The following is an 18675-nucleotide window of genomic DNA, read 5'->3' as shown; positions in this document are numbered from 1 at the left end:
TGTACTGCCATTGCAGCTGCAACTACTGCTTGCACACAGTGAGGCAACGATCATGCCACTGGGTCTAACTGTGTTGAATAGTAAGCTAGGGGCGCTGCTTATCCCCATGCTGTTGCGTCAGAACTGACGTCATGTATCCCTGTTTGCAATCTACGGTCTGAAAAAATCTTTTGTGGTAATTTGGAAGTCCTAAAACTAATGATGAAGCTATCAATTGTTTTAGTCTGCAGAAAGCTGTTTCTGCTTCAGGTGTCCATTGTAATACATCTTGTGCTGCCATTGGTGTTTTATATATTAAATCAGCCAGTGGAGCAGATTCTAAAGCATAGTTTGATATCCAGCTTCGACAAAAATTAGTCGTTCCCAAGAAGGACATCATTTCCTTCTTGGTTGCCGGTTTAGGTGCCTGTAAAATTGCTGTTTTTCTGTCTTCGTCTAATATTCTTCCTTCATTGGATATTACATATCCTAGGTGTCTAACCTGTTTTCTCCAAAGTTGTAACTTACTTTTGTTTACTTTGTGTCCCTGTGCTGCTAAAAATTTCAATAATGCTATCGTATCCTCCCTGCATTGATGCTGGGTAGGGGCTGCTAGCAAAATGTCATCTACATAAAGTAGAATCTGACTACCTCCTGGTGGGGTAAACCCTGCCAGGTTGCTCGCCATTTCTTGTGCAAATATCGTTGGACTTTCATAATATCCCTGCGGTAGCCGAGTATAGGTATATCTTTTACCCTGAAATGTAAATGCAAACCAATACTGGCTATCAGGATGTATAGGTATTGAAAAGAAAGCATTGCTTATATCTACCACAGTGAAATATTTTTGTTGTGGCTTCACATCATTCAACAAGGTGTGTGGGTCTGGCACCGTAGGTGCTCTGGGTATTATTGCATTGTTTACAGCTTGTAAATCCTGTACCATCCGCCATTCCCCATTTGCTTTTTTAACAGGAAATAGAGGGGTGTTACATGGTGAATCAAGAGATTCTACCAGTACTCCTTCCTTGAGTAATGCTGCTATTATAGGCTTGATTCCTTGCTCTGCATCTTTCCTCAAGGGGTATTGTCTTTTCTGTGGTATAAATGCTGATTTTGGTGTAATAGTTACTGGTCCTGCTGTTTGAATAAGTCCTACATCTGATTTACCTGTTGACCAAAGAATGTTTGGTATGTCACACAAGGCTTTTTCTTCTTCTTCTAATAAGAATGCTAATCAGCTGTCTTCACTAGTTTGTAAGTGTACAGCTGGATGTGTCTGTGTTAGCCAATTCAATTTTTGTTTTTGTATTCCCTGCTCTGATAATTCTAACTCAGTTTGTTTTTCCCATCTTGTTACTTTTTCTCCTAAGTCCGCCCATTTCATATTCTTGCTTTTTGTTAAGCTAACATGTGGTAGTCGATTAGATTTGTACAGTGTCATGAATTCCTGAGGTAATGAACAGCTTACCACACTGTTTCCCTCAGTATCCCAATACAAGGTTCGTAATACTAATCTGTTAGCAGGATTTTTGAATAATTCTTGCTCATATTCTTTATCAGGTCCTGGCATGCTACAGTAGTATTGAGTACAGTGTAACAAATGCTGTTGGTCAGTGTCAAGGGAGGGGGCCTTACTGATGGCTACATTCATCAATTCCTCAGTTACTACCCCTGGACCAGTCGTAACTAGGTCCTGGCTGTAGCAGTAAAAGGTTTCACCCTTCGGTCGCACCACAAAAGTATCCATTTGTCTTTGTGCCTCCATACCCTGCATAGTGGGAACTACCGCTATGCCAAATATCTGCATAAGATCTCTTCCCAGTAAGTTTACTGGACATTTTGCAGAAACTACAGTTTTACTTTTCTGAGTCATACCCAAAACTGGGTCAGTTATTGCTATATCATGGGAGAGTGGCTCCCTATATAGCTGTCCATTTGCTGCTTTCACTAATATATAATCAGGTGATTCGGAATATTCTGGTAACTTTGAGGGGTGTATCAAAGTCTGTGACGCTCCTGAGTCACACAGGAATTTAACTTCCCTTCCTTCCACCAGAAGTGTAACTTTCGGTTTTATGTCTGCCAGATAGAGCTCCAAGCTCAGTAATGCCAAATCTAAAATTTCACTTTCTTCATCCTCAACATCTGCTTGCACTTCCTCTGTTCCTTCCACTACATTTACATTTGTCCTTTGTTTGTTTGCCTTTCCTGATGATTTTTTACTTTCATCACTATCATATAGTCAGTCCTCATCACCCTTGCTTTCTGTAGTCACCTTTTTATTTAGCCTGCAATCCCTTGCTAAATGTCCTTTCTTTCCGCACTTAAAGCACTCACCTTTCTTTTATCTCTCTTCAAAATCTTCTGACCTTTTGTCAGATTGTCTATTTCCCTGGGCATTTTTCTTACCATTTTTACCTGACTGTACTACAAAGACCTCAGCTCCATCTTCAGCTGTGAAGACCTGTGTCTTCTTTTTCTTTTTACTATTAAAGTGTCTTTCAGCATGTCTAGCATATTCAAGTAAGGCTTGTAGCCTACTTGTTCGATGATCTATCATATGCTTTGTAATAAAGCTACTGATAGGTGCAATGCAACCTTTCAAAAATGCATTTTTCAGTTGCTGTTCATACGAGGTATCATGTGTCTGCTTTTCAGGAATAGCCATACCACTATGGTTATTGAAACATTCCAATAATCTACCATAGTACCCATCTACAGTTTCATTCTCTTGTTGTATGCATTGGTTAATGCAAGTCCAGTCTGCTCTAGGTTTCCATTTTTCAGAAATTCGGTCTGTAAGACCTTTCACTCTGTTGTCTAGTTCTGCATCACTATGTGGGAGTGGTTTAAGCTCTGCATTACGAGGATTCCAGGTGCCACAAATCATGTGCCAGTCTGGACCCACAATTTGTCTAACTACCTTTTCTACCTCTTCTCCATTCAAGTGGTAACTTAGTCTCATACCTTGTAAATCTTGTAAAAACTTTGTGTAATTAACTTTTGGATGAGGGATTCCCTCTGTAGCTTTCCAAATATCTTCCGGTGTCCATGGTCTGTATACTAGAAGAGTTGGGTCCTGCCCTTCCTGTCCTGCCTGAGGATTTGGTACCTCAATTAGTGGACAGATTTCTTCCTCACTCTTGTCTAGTGTGTTTCTCCCTACTTGATATAAGTCTGTGTCCCCAAGTGTTTTACGTGTCCGGGACCTAGTTTCAATAGGATCTCTAACAAATGGTTTTAGCGTTCTTGTGACTTCAGGATAATGTGGAGGTGGACCAGCTTGTCCTCCTGCTTCATATCCTGAAAAAGGCATTGGAGGGGGCGGAGGAGGAGGAGCCGTCGCTATTACTGTATTATTATCCTCTTTATCTAAAAATAATGTCTTAGCATTTTTAGTTTTTTTGTTCCCTTCGGTTTACTTCCTCAATCCACCTGTGTGCCTGAGGAATGCCTAATCGCTGTTGATTTTTTGCCTGACCTTCTGCGTCAGATTTAAGCTGTTTTAAAAGTTTAACTAATGAAATTTTATTCAATTTACCATCAAATCCGTATTTATTAACCCATTTTGTATAATACCTTACATTATCAGCCCGTTGTAATTGCATATATTTTGTGTCTTCAGTTAGGGGCGGATCTCGCGATGTTTTAGTACACTGATTTCCCATTCTAAAAGAAAATGTTACGTAACCCTTCTCACCACGTGGTATTTCAGTTCCTTACACAGTTTATCTAGAATAACTGCCTACCTTATTCTGTTTCCCTGATCCCTGACAAAATATACAGTAATTTCCTTTTGTCCCTGATCTGTATAACAAATCTTCTGACAATAGTATTTACTGCAACCTAGTCCCTGATCTAAAACAGAAAAAAAGGCAAATATCTTTCTACCTGAGCCTCCTGAGTTGACCAGTTCGAGACCGCTCTTCGGCCGCAGATCAGAAAGTGGCCAGACTCTCAAAACGACAATTCAGTCGGAGGTCTTTTATGTTTCAAGAAGAACCATTTCGGTAGCTTCTCCTGCGCAGTGTTCGACCACCGGTACACTCTGATCTGTAGCTGTCCGAGGGTTTCCGGTTCAAGGAGGACCAAACTGTTAAATAAAAACAAAGATAACAACACAGGAGGCTCATATGCAAAAGTTTACTAGTGTACACCAGGAGGCAAAAAACGTACAAGTACAGAATTTTGTCTGACATGATGCAGGAAGTACACAATTTTATATAGGTTTAACATTCAAGCTGTGCCCACCTTACTGACGTGGTTAGTCACAGGGCACCTACATCACTATGGTCTACAATATTCTATTCATAAGAAAAACTGATGTTATACATTTTAAAAAGTTTTCCCATGGGAATAATACAGCCTTGCAAAGCACCTGGTCAGTTATAATGTCTTTCTGTAAATGTTACTCCTTCAAGGTTTCAGGCCTGCTCGAATACAATAGTTGGTTCAGTCTTGTAATACACTTCTTTGTTCTTCTTGCAACATTACTTCAGCAGCTGTGTCTTATCTTGATAACATTCACAAGGCCAACTGTCCCAGAGGAAGGAAGAAGATTTTCAATGCTTTATACATTTAATTTCCTGACCCAGCAGATAATCATTAGTGAAAAACATAAGCTTGATGAGCTGGCTACTGCCAGGGTCAGAGTTCAAATACACTGCAGCTCCAAAGCTTCAAGCAATTACATGTAAAATCATTCTTATTGCCATATTGTTAATAGAATAAAATGCATTATATACTTTTTGCTTTTTAACTAACACTTTATATGTGTTCAAATACTTATTTTTCTAACATAGGCATGTAGCAGAAGTCAAACAACTCAGAAATTGAGCAGTGCAATCACTCAATGAATGTCCCAGAAATGAGGCTTAAGGTTGAATACAAGATTCTGTGGATCCAAGTATGTGTATTAATTTGAATTTGCGTCCTACTTGTTACACGATACGAAGCAAACAGAACACCAGGTGCCACTGTAACTCCACCATTGGAGGAAACAGACCAACACTTCTCTAGTGAGGTCAAAAAGGTGAGCACAGAGGCAGCAAACAATCAAGCCAGAATCCTCTTCCTTCGTACTATAACTCCAAATTTCATCTTAATCAGTAAGACAGTAAAAAAGTTCTTAGTAGTTGTTTTGCTAAATGATTTGTGGTAAATTCCAACAGAGCAGTAAAAACTAATAAGCTCATACACTCTTCCTGCAACAGTGCACACCCAAAAAAACAATTATACAATGACTGGCCATTAACATTCAAAAATAAGCACGCTGATTGGTGAGCCTATTGTAATTCTAAGAATATACCAATGGAAAAAGATCCGCTCCCCCAGACTTTTTTCCATTAGTATATCTCGTAAGTGTTCTACTTTTCTTTCTTTTATTTATTGAAAACAAACAAAAAAAAAAGAAACCGGGAGACTTTTAACGAATGAGGGAGACAATGCAGACAAAAATAAAAGAATAATCAGGTATGTTCTGCAAAACTATAGGAACTTTCCTGATTATCATTTTATTTTGTCTGTCCCGGCTTTCCCTTGTTCATTAAAAGTCTCCTGGTTTCTTTTTTTGTTGTTGTTTTCAATTAAAAAAAAAGAAAAGCAATGGAGATCTTCCTTTCTCCGTTGCTTCCTTTGCACAGCACTGATGTACTACATAAGCGCGGGAACACAAGTCCCATACGCATGCACAATACATCAGAAAAAGCCCCAGGATACCATAAAAACAAGGAAGGGCAGCATAGAGGTATTATACAAAGACATTATTTAAGAAACGTAAGCATTTTTTTTCTTAAATAACGTCATTGTATAATAGCAATAACGGACTCTGTGGTTGTCGTATATTGAAATTTACCCATGGTTGGCTTTATTTAATCACTCGGACTTTGAACTTATGATTAAACCGCACCAACCATGGGCAAATCTTCAATATACCACACCACATCATTGGTTATTGCTTAAATAACCACTTATGTGTGCAGTCCGTACAGTGATAATAATCATGTGAAGAGTTTGTTCCAACTATTTATTAGTAAAACAACAAGTTAAGGACTTTTGTCCCCTCAAGGACTTCATCAGGACCTGATGCCGTATTAAACCACATGACATATATACAACTTAAAACATACATCACCCACTCACATTGCATCCTCATGTCAGTTCCTTAACCCTTGAGTGTCCATCATATGTTACTATCAGTGGAAAACAAAGTCACTGTCTGAAACAAAAAACAATATGATATAAGCATTGTAAAAACCTAATAAAAAAAGTTTTCCTATAATATTTGTGACAAGACATAGATAAATATATCCACATTTCAACATGTGCCTCTTGTACAAAAACTCTGTTCAAAATTCTATTTAAAATGCATTTACTCTATTAAAATAAGTAAAATTAGTAAAAAAATATTACAGTTTGGCAGCTCTCATTTTAAGTACAGGATTGATAGTGACATGTTCATTTAAACCTGGTTTGCGCATTGCATCTCATCTAAATTGCCATAGAAAATCCTTGTATTCTATTTTGATTTCCCAGGCTCCTTCTCTAGCTTCAGGTAGAACTGCTTCCCCACATAAAATGAACAACAAAAGTCACAGAGGGCTAAGTACACCACACCACTTGTATTGCAATCTCCTCTTGAGAAAGTAATTTTGTTGTTGAAACTGTTGTTAGAATAATTTCTAGTCTGTTAAATAAATATGTGGGGAAAATGGGGAGGAAACATTCCAAAAGAATGCGTTGTACAAACACACTTGTATATGTGAGGGCCATGAGAAGATTGTTTTTGGAATCTTAGAAGTAGTTCCACTTGTTCATTCATGTGGCACAAAGCCTGTTTTAAAAGTATAGTTAAATAATGCTTCCAGGGGTCAAACTATTTAACCCCAACTTCTCAAACAACAACATTTCAAACCTCTCTATACATCCCTCAACCACTATCTCAGTAAACACTTTCTCACTCAAATCTGTCTCCACTGACTATATCAGAACTCTGCTCATAAAGCTCAAACCATGCTCTGTATAAGCAGACAATATTCTTTCTTACTTTCTCCAGATTGCTAACCACAGTGGTGGTGCTGCGGTAGAGTTGCCGCCTCACAGTAAGACGCTGTCTGGTTTGATTCTCAGCTAGAGCGTCTTCTGCGTGGAGACATGCGTGAATGGGCATACCTTCGTTGAAGGTTGTGCGTCAGGGCTGGTAACTCAGCACGTAAAAATCAACTACCAATCATTAGCGGACTGGAGTTCCGCTGTGACGACCCCTAACCGGGAAAAGCCGAAAGACACAACAACTTTCTCCAGATTGCTGCAAACTCCATTGCTATGCCTGTATCTATAATAATCATTCACTCCATCTCTGAGTCAAAAGTTCCTTCTATCTGGAAACGCTTTTACACTCTTCCTATTCATAAAGGAGGTAACTCCACAGAAATATCTAATTTCAGACCTATCACTATCCTCTCCCCTCTCTCCAAAATCCTTGAGAAATGTATACACAAACATTATCTCTTACAAGAAAAGCATCTCACTCCATCACAGCATGGCTTCCATCCCAAGCATAGTACAACCAGAGCTCTACTATCATTTCTCAACACCTTAGCCCTTGCTAAAGATGATCACAAACTCATATCCTATTTCTTGACCTTTCTAAGGCTTTTGACACTGTCTCACATACTCTGCTACTTATTAAACTTGTACACTTAAACTTCTCCCCTAATACAGTTGCATGCTTCTCTAGCTATCTCTCTGATAGGCTGCAGTCAGTACGATGGGAGTCAGCACTATCTACCTCTCTCTCTGGTGTTCCCCAAGGTTCCATTCTTGGACCTCTACTCTTTAATATCTTCACCAACTCACTCCACTCCTCTTGTCCTCAATCTAACTTTGTCCAATACTTAGATGACTCTACAGACATAACTACTGCTAATTCCCCCTTAGAACTCCTAACAAATATCCAGGCCTCTTTCAACTCAGTAGAGACATCGCTCACTAATAATCAGCTCATCCTTAACCATAAGAAAACAAAGCTGCTACTCTTTCTACCTAAATCTGCAAACCACATTAAACTTTCCTTCTCCATAAGGTTCCTAAACAATACTCCTATAGAAGTTGAAACTAGCACAAAACTCCTCGGCATTACCATTGAAGACCAATTAAAATTTGATCTTCACATTAACAATTGTATAAAAAAAAAAACACCAAAAGCTAGGACTACTGTACAGGAACAACAAATTCCTAGTTTTTCTCCCTGAGCCTTCGCTGACAAAGGGCAATAGCTCAGCCGGACACTCCCGGTCAACAAATGTAAAATAAAATAACAAATAATTAGCCTCTATTTGCCTATTTACTTTGATTACAGAGTTTTTTTTTTTATTTTTATAGGAATTCTTCTTCTTGATTTTTGCCAATTTTTTTTTCCTTCTGTTGTATATCTTGTTTAACTTGGGATGTCACCAGGTATAGTTCTGGGGTAGGTACAGCCACCTCTATGCAGCCACTGACATGGTCGCACAGAATTTCTGATAGCAATGCAGCAAAGGCTGGTATGTTTTTGGTGGTTTAAGGGACATTAAAATTTGACAAACCATCACTTAAAATGAGAAAATGTGCCTTGGAATAGTTCCTGTTACTGGTTTTAATGGGATTTTGGAGTTGATTTTGATTGGGAAGGAGGCAGCATTATAGGATGAGACTTTGGGGTGTGCAGCTTCCTCCCATATTTGTGAACTGAAGGTCCAGTATATTGGAGCCCCTAGTTCAAGTATTTACTGTTTGATCGAGTTTGCTTGTATTTACAAAGCCCAGGAATCTCTGTGACTGTAGATTTGAGGCCATGTAGGATTCCATATCTATAGAGTGAGAATTAAAGTCTCCCATGAGTAGGGTGCTAGGTTGGATGGTAAGTGTCTCCAGTAGGTCTAAGTATGCATTGTGAACTTCTTTGGACATAAATGGCGACCTATAGCTGGCTAGGATATGGTACAGATTTGGTCTTTGTTGATCTGCAAGTGGAAGAACTCCAGCATGTCATTGTCATTATGTTTGACCACCCTAGAGGTATGCTTGTTATTGATGTATATTGAGATACCTCCACCTGCTACTTTAAATGATGTCTCTGTAACTGCACAGATATTTATATTCTCAGGTATGAGGAGAGCTTCACAGAAGTGTATTTTTTTTTTATTTAGGCTCCTGGGATTGAGCCGTAACATTTTGAGGTACTGTTCAGTTGATTTTGCTGTCGGTAGGTTTGTCATTTGGCATTGTCTAAAAAAGGCACTATGAGGGTAGACAAGCCTTAGCCAGTATGCAAAAATCTAGATGATAAAGGTGTAGACCATCTGTTGACCATAGGTTCATAGGTTCATAGGTAGGTACTAGGCTCTGGCCCTAGGGCCTATATAAGCCTAGCCAAATGGTACCCTGGCTTTTGCCACCCAAGAAAATTATTTTCCTGTGCCCCTGTCAAGCAGAGCCACAGAAGAGATTTCCCAGGGTGAATTTCCTATCGCCCATCCAGTCATTAAGATTTTTCTTGAAGAGTGCTAATGAGGAGCTTTGTTTGCTATAGATAGGTAGTTTGTTCCAGAGTATGGGAAGTCTCTGGGACAGGAATCTATCCCTCCAGCATGTTCTGTTTATTGTGGTGACAAGGTTTAGGTCCCTAGAGCATGTAGCTTGGAGGGACTGGGATTTCTTTAAGTGGAGCATGTCCAACAGCTCTGGGTTTGACATAGCTTTGTATGTTAGGCAGAGATCGCCTCTGAGTAGGCGATATGCGACAGAGTAAATCTGGAGTTTTTTAAGACGGTCTGCATAGGGCATCTGCTTGAGGCTGGTAATCCTCTTTGTGAGGTATTTATGTGGCCTTTCCAGTTGTTGTAGATGTCTTGTGAGGTACATACCAAAAGGGGCGTTGTACTCTATAATCGGTCTAATGAGTGATGAGTAGAGGGGAACAATGACCTCTTTTTTCCTGGATGAGGAAACCTTTTGTGATGAGGTGTGCCACGTAGAAGGATTCCCTGACTACTGTGGCAATGTAATTATCAAAGGAGAGACTACTGTCCACCTGTGACCCAAGGTCTCTTATCACACTTTTGGTGTTAAGTAGACTACCGCCTATGTGGTAGTTCATGGATACTGAGTTTTTACCAAAAGGGATGACAACGCACTTTTTGGCATTGAGCTTGAGGCCATGGCTTTGACACCAGGCACCTGTCTCAGTGAGGCCCTTTTATAGGATGTCCACTTCATTAGGAATTTTGATTATGGCTCCTAGTTTGCAGTCATCTGCAAACTTTGTTAGCCAAAGACCTTCTGTGTTAGCCTGTACTTCAGAGAAGTAGATACCAAACAGGAGAGGACCTAGGACTGAACCCTGTGGTCCTCCACTTGTCGCTGGTCTGAAGCTGGATTTAGAGTCTGCTACTTTCACAGTGTGGGTCCTGTCAGTGAGCCAGTTAGCAACCCATCTTGTGACATAGGGATTTATACCTAGTTTAGTGAGTTTATCTATAATTCCAGAGTGGGGGATGGTGTTGAAAGCCTTGGCAAGATCTAGATAGGCTGTGTGAACCACCTTACCCTCATCTACAGCTTTGGTGACCGCTTCAAAGAAGTCTATCAGGTTTAGGAGACATGATCTGTCTTTTACAAACCTGAATTGGGTAGGGTTCAGAATTTGGAGATTACCAATGTCATTGTTTATAAGTTCCATGATGATACGTTTCATAGCCTTGCAGACCGGGCTTGTCAGGTTAATGGGGCATAGTTCCCAGGTTTTGTGGTGGCTCCCCCTTTGTGGTGTGGGATAACCGTTGCTGTGCACCATGCAGTGGGCACAAAGCCAGAGGTGAGGCTATGACTTCCCAAGTTGACAAATATTAGATCCCCAGAAAATGACACCAGAAAGAGAATCAGTTGTTGAAATCAATAATTTTTTGCTCATATTGTGGCATCATCCTTGATGAAGTTTATACGCTGCTCAGTGCCAGGCTTTTACCAGCCTGTGACAAATAGTCTGAAAGCTCCATAATGTCTTCATATAGTCCAGGGTGGTGCATCTCAGATTATTTACACCTACATGGACTATGATGGAATTTGACATATAAACCTCTACTTAGAGTAGACACACATACATACATACATACATACATACAAAATATGTTGATATATAGAAAATGACTGATTTCAACAACTGGCTAAGGTTCTGGTTCATTCCAAGGGGATCCAGTATCTGTCTGCCTGGGATGACATGATTGACAGACCTTGATGCTTTGCCAGAGATGGCCTGCATCTGTCAACCCTGGGCTTACGGATACTGGCCAAGGCTCTTGCCACCCCTAAAGTGCCTTTTTTAGGCTGTGTTCCAAAGACCAAATTACCACTGTAGCAGCTACAAACAAATACAATCTAAGGGTCTTGCTGCTCAGTGCTAGAAGTCTAAATCTCAAAATGCACACACTCGAAGCACTCCTTAACCTGGAGAGCATTGAGATTTGTGTTATAACAGAGATCTGGTTCAAAGCAGCAGAAAGCAACTCTACACTTCCAGGCTATAACTCATTCCACATCTTTTGGCCCCAGAACTTGGACTGAAGCTCCAAAGGCAGTGGTGTATTCATAAAGGATGCACACACCACCAGACTGGTAGCCCAACATAATGCATCAGAGATGCTTCAGGTGAGCTAACATTGGGTAAGACAGCGATTCAGGTCGTAGCCTGCTGTACTTCCCCAACCATGTCCCAAGACTCACACTCCACATTCCTAAGCACCCTGGAGAACATTAGGGTCCAACCTAACACTCTCATACTGGGTGACTTCAACTACCCCTCCATTAACTGGTAAAACTACTCATGTACCAATACACTTGCCCAACGTTTCCTGGAATTCATTAATTCCAATGCCCTGGACCAGCTCATTCTTACCTCCACTAGAGGTAGCATCATCCTTGACCTGGTCATTACTAACATGGGCGACCATTGCTCTACACCAATAGTCAACTCCTCCCTGGTTAGATCCGACCACAAACGAATCACCTTAGAAATCCACATCCCTCCAACCCCCCCCCCCCCACCCCAGCAAAGGTAACCACCATGAAAAAACTTTTCCAAAGCTAACTTTGGGCTCCTAAAAGCAGAGATGGCTAATTTCATGGCACCCATGCAAATGGAGAATATGTGCATGACCGCCAAATCATATACCAATGCACTGTATGAACACATACACACATACATGGATCTCGCCATACCCAATAGAACCAAGATGCTCTCCTCCAAAAAAAGGAAGCCAATCTGGCGGTCCCCTGCCATAAACAAACTCTACAACAGGAGGAAGAAACTGATGTGGAATAAGGTGAAGTCCCAAGACTGGAAAAACTCCCTTATCAGGCTCAACAAAAAGTTGAGATCCCGCATCAAATCCTCTAAAGCTAGCTATGAAAATTGACTTGCAGCAGATAGTAAAGACAACCACAAAGCCTTCTATAGTTATGTAAAGAATCTTCACGGCAATACCCAGAGTTGCTCTGACCTACTGCACAATGGTACCTCCTATACCGAGCCAACAGATATCGCCAATATACTAGCTGACAGATTCAGTGCCAACTTTACCCCTCTCTGCCCTCCCAAAGGACTAATCACAATACAAGTAGATTGTCAGGCACCCAGTATTACTGCTGCACAGGTGAAAACACTTTCCAAGGCCAAGAATATAGCTTCTATGGGACCTGACAATATCCCTGGCTGTGTTCTACATGAACTACACAGTGAACTGGCACCACACCTGTGTGCCCTGTTCAATCACAGTCTCACCTCAGCCTTTATTACTATTGAATAGTGCACTGCTACAGTCATCCCTCTCCATAAAGGAGGAGTGACTACAGACCCTGGGAACTATCTCCCCATTAGCCTGACAAGTCTGATATGCAAAGCTATGGAAGGCATCATCATGGACCTAATAAACAAGGATATAGGGAATCTCCAAACTCTGGATCCCACACAGTTTGATTTTCTGAAGGGTAAATCATGACTGCTCAACCTGGTTGACCTCTTTGAGTCAGTAAACAGAGCTGTGGAAGAAGGCAAGGTGGTTCATACAGCCTACCTTGATCTGGCCAAGGCCTTTGATATCATTTCCCAGTAAGGAATCATAGAAAAACTCACTAAGCTAGGCACCAACCCCTATATTACTAGTTGGGTTGCAAACTGGATGACAGATAGAACCCACAGTGTGAAAGTAGCTGACTTCAAGTCAGACTGCCAACCAGTCATGAGTGGAGTCCCACAGGATTTGCTCCTGGGTCCTACTTCTCTGAAGTCCAGGCCAACATGAAGTGACTCTGACTGACAAAGTTCACAGATGATTGCAAGTTGGGAGCTATTATTAACTCCCCAAGTGATATTAACATCCTGCAGAAAGGCCTCACTGAGACCAATGAGTGGTATCAGAGCCATGGCTTTAAGCTCAGTGCTAAAAAATGTGTCATCATCCTCTTTGGGAAAAACTCGGTTCCCATGCATTACCACATCGATGGTAGTCTACTGAACATGGAGGGTGTTATAAGAGATCTGGGAACACCGGTTGATTGCAGCCTCTCTTTTGACCAGCACATTGCCACTGTGGTCAGAAAGTCCTTCTATGTGACACATCTCATTACTAAGGGTTTTGCATCCAGGAAGAAAGAGGTAATTGTCTCCCTCTACTCTTCTCTCATTAGGTCAGCCATCAAGTACAATGCCCCATTTGGCATGTACCTCATTAGACACCTGCAACAACTAGAGAGGCCGCAAAAGTACCTCACAAAGATGATCCTAGGCCTTAAACAGTTGTTCTATATGGACAGACTCAAAAAACACCATCTATTCTCTGTCTCATATCACCTACTTAGAGGTGATCTCTGCTTGACTTACAAAGCCATGTCTGACCCAGGTCTGTTAGAAATGCTACATTTAAAGAAATCACAATCCCTCCACACCATACAGTCCAGAGACCTCAACCTCATTACCACAATTAACAGAACATGATAGAGGGACAGGTTCATAACCCAGAGACTGCCCATGCTATAGAATAGACTTCCCATACATGTCAAACAGAACACCTCACTGGCCCTCTTCAAGATAAATCTTGATGAGTTGATGGGAAATGGAACACTCACCCTGAGGATAACTCCAGTGGCTCTACTCAACAGAGGCACTGGGAACTAATGTTGGGTGGCATGATGCCAGGGTAATCCTATGGGCTAGACTTGCAAAGGCTCCATGGCCATTAGCCTTGTACACACCTATGAACCTATACAGATAGATATGACTAGTACCTATATACACCACAAGCAAACAAACAGGCATACACAGTGTATGAATGTGTGTGTGGGATGTATGTATGTGTGTACACATATATATATATATATATATATATATATATATATATATATATATATATATATATATATAAATATATATATATGTGTGTGTGTATATATATATATATATATATATATATATATATATATATATATATATATATATATATATGGGTCACCTTCAGATGCCCGACAACGCGTTTCGCCGACACGGAATCCGACGGGACGAAAACACTGACAACGCAGATGACCGACAAGGTGAGAACCCGATGGACTCGGTAAGTGTGCGATCGAGTGAGGGATTTAGTGTTAGGGAGCGGACAGGTAAGTGTGCGATAGTGAGGACTGTGGGTTTAGGGGTGGGTTAAGTGAGTTAGGGTTAGGGTGCAGGTAGGGTGTGTGTGCGATAGTGAGGGACTGTGGGTTTAGGGGTGGGTTAAGTGAGTTAGGGTTAGGGTGCAGGTAGGGTGAGTGTGCGGTAGTGTCGGATCTTGGGGTTAGGGGTGGGTAAGTGAGTTAGGGTTAGGGTGCAGGTAGGGTAAGTGTGCGGTAGTGTCGGACCTTAGGGTTAGGGTTTGGGTTAGGGATAGTGGATATGTTATGTAGTGTACTGTGTTGTTTACGTGTAGTGTGTTGGTGTAATGGTTTTCGGTGTTTTGCGTTGTCGGTATTTTTTGTTGTCGGTCTTTTGGTGTCGGTGATTAGTGTGTCGGCGAAACGCGATTTCGAGGATATAAAGGTGATCCATATATATACGTAAAATCATTACATGGTTTGTGTCAGTGTTCAGCAATGTGCTTAGTACAGATATTATGTGTTTTGTATTGTATTGCATGGAAAACATTGCAAATACAGTAAATTCAAGGCTTTTAATACTCCAATGAATAAAACTAATGAAAAATAAATTATTTTTTTCACCCAATTCATTCCCTTTGCAGAAGTGAGAATAGATCATGAGGATTGTCACCCATGCAGCCATTAGTTTTTTTTTTTTTTTTTTTTCCTTTTTGGGCCTAAGCTTTCAGCTTTATGTCTTTATTAGCACTCCTGGTGTGTTAAAGAGACTCAAAAAAGCTATGTATGCATCCCTGGTCTATATTGGTGCCAGAACTGCAACAGTCTGGACCATTGTCACAAGTATAACTTCTTAAATATAATTTTACAATTTTTGTTTCTTAAAGGTTAGTATCAGAAATGCATTCCTTCTGTGGTCTCTCCTGACATGTGATTGTACTGCTCCCTAGTTCAAACACCTAGTCAAGGAATACAAGTGTATAAGTAAAAGGAATAAAAAAATGGCATGCACATTCATATATATGCACAAATGCATGTGCGCATGTGTGTGCAAGGGTGAGTAGTAGGTGTTGAATTCCAAAAGAAAAGATGACCTAGAAGGTTTTGTTGCAGAATACAGAACGGGTTTCTTTTTCAATAATCAAACAGGCAACGCAGGTAAAATGCAAGAAAAATGAAAGAAACTGATCCTTAGTAGTTATAGATCTCATGTACTTTTAATGTGTGCTTACAGAAAATCTGAGTAAAATGTAGAAAAGGAAGATTTTTGCGCAATTTTCTCATCTCACAGTAGAAACATTATGAGCTTATATTTGTTGTGGCATTTTGCCCTTCATAATAATTTAAACTTGTTTCTCTCAGCAGTATCCCAAAATTCTACTAGAAGCAAGTTATGTGCTGCAGTGTGCTTGCTTTATGCTAATTTGTGTTAGATTTTTTACAAGATGTACCTAATTTTCAAGAGTCTTTGCCACTACTTTTGATATCTGCAATTTGAAAAGTCTGTTTTTGAGATTGCTGATGGCCTACCAGAAAAAAATGTTATCTGTAACCCACACAAAACAATGACATCTGAGCACTGTAGCAGTACCCTGATATGACATTATTTTCATAGTGATTAAGATATGTCTCATGATCCACATCAAAATGCTACCATTTTTCATCTGCTCATAACATTTCTTCACAGTGTATGATGCAAAAATGTCCTTTTTCTGCCCAGTACCTAATGGTGACAGATATGTTTGAACATGTCCCAAGCATATTTTGTTGTTGCTTATTCCCAAACTGGAAGATATAACATAACTGAAACACACATGGGGCCACTCAAGCAGGTTACTGTAAAAGCAGCATTCAAGATTTATAATTGTTGGTGTGGCACATTGGAAAATTATTTCAGGAGTCACAAATGTATATTTATTTATTTACATTTGCTGACCGGGAGTGTCCGACTGGATGTAGGTCCATTTTCAGCAGAGGCCCGGGGAGAAAAGCTCCACAATTAAAATATACAGACAGCAGTTACATTGGATTTACATAGCAATTAACAATTACAAACATAGTTACAGATGAAGAACATAGTACATCAGTAGATAACTAGAATCTTTATCATCTGCGAAGTACATAACAGACATTAACAATTGTTACAATAAGACGTTCCTGCTGTATAATAAGTAGTTAGGCTTATGAGCATCCAAGCTTGCTATAATCAAGGTAGTTAGTGGGGTGGAAAGAAAGGTAGTGGGTGGATGGAATGGGTGATATTAGAGTGGGAGTTGCAAGGGCATAGCCAGCATATTTTTAGGTGCGCTTTTGAAGTGGGTGCATGATGGTACGGAGGTAATTTTAGGTGGGAGGGAGTTCCATAATTTGGCTATGGCACAAGAGAATAGTGCTTCTCCAGCAGTTATTGGCTTTAGTGATCTGTAAGTGATTTTTTGCTGCTGGATCTTAGTGGTCTGGTGGTGTGATAGGGTTGGAGTAGATTCTGGAGGCATGGGACATTTAGTGGATGGTTTACTAGTTTGTGGGTGAGTGTGAGTTGATACCATTGAAGGAGGTGAAGGAGTTCAAGCCAGCCAAGTTCAGCAAGTGAGAGACAGTGGTGACTATGGTAGGATGCCCCTGTGGCGGATTTGGCGATTTTGTTGTAGCAGGTCTCTAGCTTGTTTAGATTGCATTGCCTTAGGTTTGTATATATTAGAGAGGCATAAAATAGGGTGGAGTTAAGGTGGGAATTTGCTACTGAAATCTTTGCTGCTTTGGTGAGAAGTTGCTTATTTCTGTATAACGCTCCTAGTATTTTGTAGACTTTTTTATGGTCATGGATATGTGAATGTCAAATTTTAGTTTATTGTCTATTTCAACTCCTATATGAATCAAACTATTTTGCTGCCATGACCCTGTAGCATAAGTTGCAACCTACTGCCTTTGCTTACCTTAATCAACTTGTGGCTATGCAGGTGCATGTGTCACAGAGCTTCATCGGTAGTCACCATGTGACACAGTGTTCATGGGTAGCCATATGTGTCACAGTGCTTCTTGAGTAACCGCACTGCAGAAATCACATCGCACATCTGATTCTCATGCTACCATTTTGTTCCTCATTAAAGTAACACTGACATTAGGGAATAATATGGAGAGTGGCAGCTTCCTCTAATGTCTGCTGGACTGTGTCTGCATGACACAAGAAGAAGGGTAAGATTATGCTTTATCGACTTCATGGCCATTTCAGGGAGGACGTACTTGGCACATATGACAGTATATTCAGAAATGTGCATGGCTGGTTTGACATAATTAAAGAGTTGTCCTCAACCTTGGGAAACACCAGGACAAGAGGACAGTGCAGCCATTACAATGCTGTTCTTGGTGCATGAATCTTGATGAACTCACTGTATAGGAAGTAGGCAAGAATGTATGCTTCAAATATATAGTATTTGTTTATGTTTTCTCTTTTATTTTGTTATAAGTTGGATCTTTGTTGCTCCTGGCAAGTATTAGTCAAGCTCACGCTAGCATGAAGTTTACTCCTGCTTGGCTCTTCCATGTCAGGTGGTGCTGGTGATGACGGCACTGCTTGCGCTGTGTGCATATATTATGTGTGGGTTACAGCAGGGACCTGTTCTGCGATGGGGTTATGGTGTAGCACATCGTGGTGACTGCATACTGCCTGGTGCATCCCATATATGTACGCATAGGGAAGCTTGTCTGCTGAGTGTCACAGTTAGTGGGAAATACTTATGGGACTGTATCTCTTGCTCTAGAATCTCACTTTAAGGTTAGCATGATACACTGATGTGTTCTTTCTTTTTCAGCATGAGCAGTTTGTGTTGCAAATTGTGTCTACTAGAGCAGGGGGGACACATAGGTCACTGCCAGTCATTGTTAGTTCCTTTCACATGTGATGACATGTTTGTTAAATACAGCCATTGCCAGGCTAGATTCACTTATGGCTAACTTCCCATTTTGTTTCATCACTGTATGTCCGGCTGGCAGTTTGTTCTACAGGTGCCCCTACCATGTCCCACCACTGCTATG

Source organism: Protopterus annectens, chromosome 6.part0, assembly GCF_019279795.1.
Source record: "Protopterus annectens isolate FY-2018-M chromosome 6.part0, PAN1.0, whole genome shotgun sequence".
NCBI classification, from domain to species: domain Eukaryota; kingdom Metazoa; phylum Chordata; order Ceratodontiformes; family Protopteridae; genus Protopterus; species Protopterus annectens.
Note: the sequence above shows the minus strand (reverse complement) of the source record.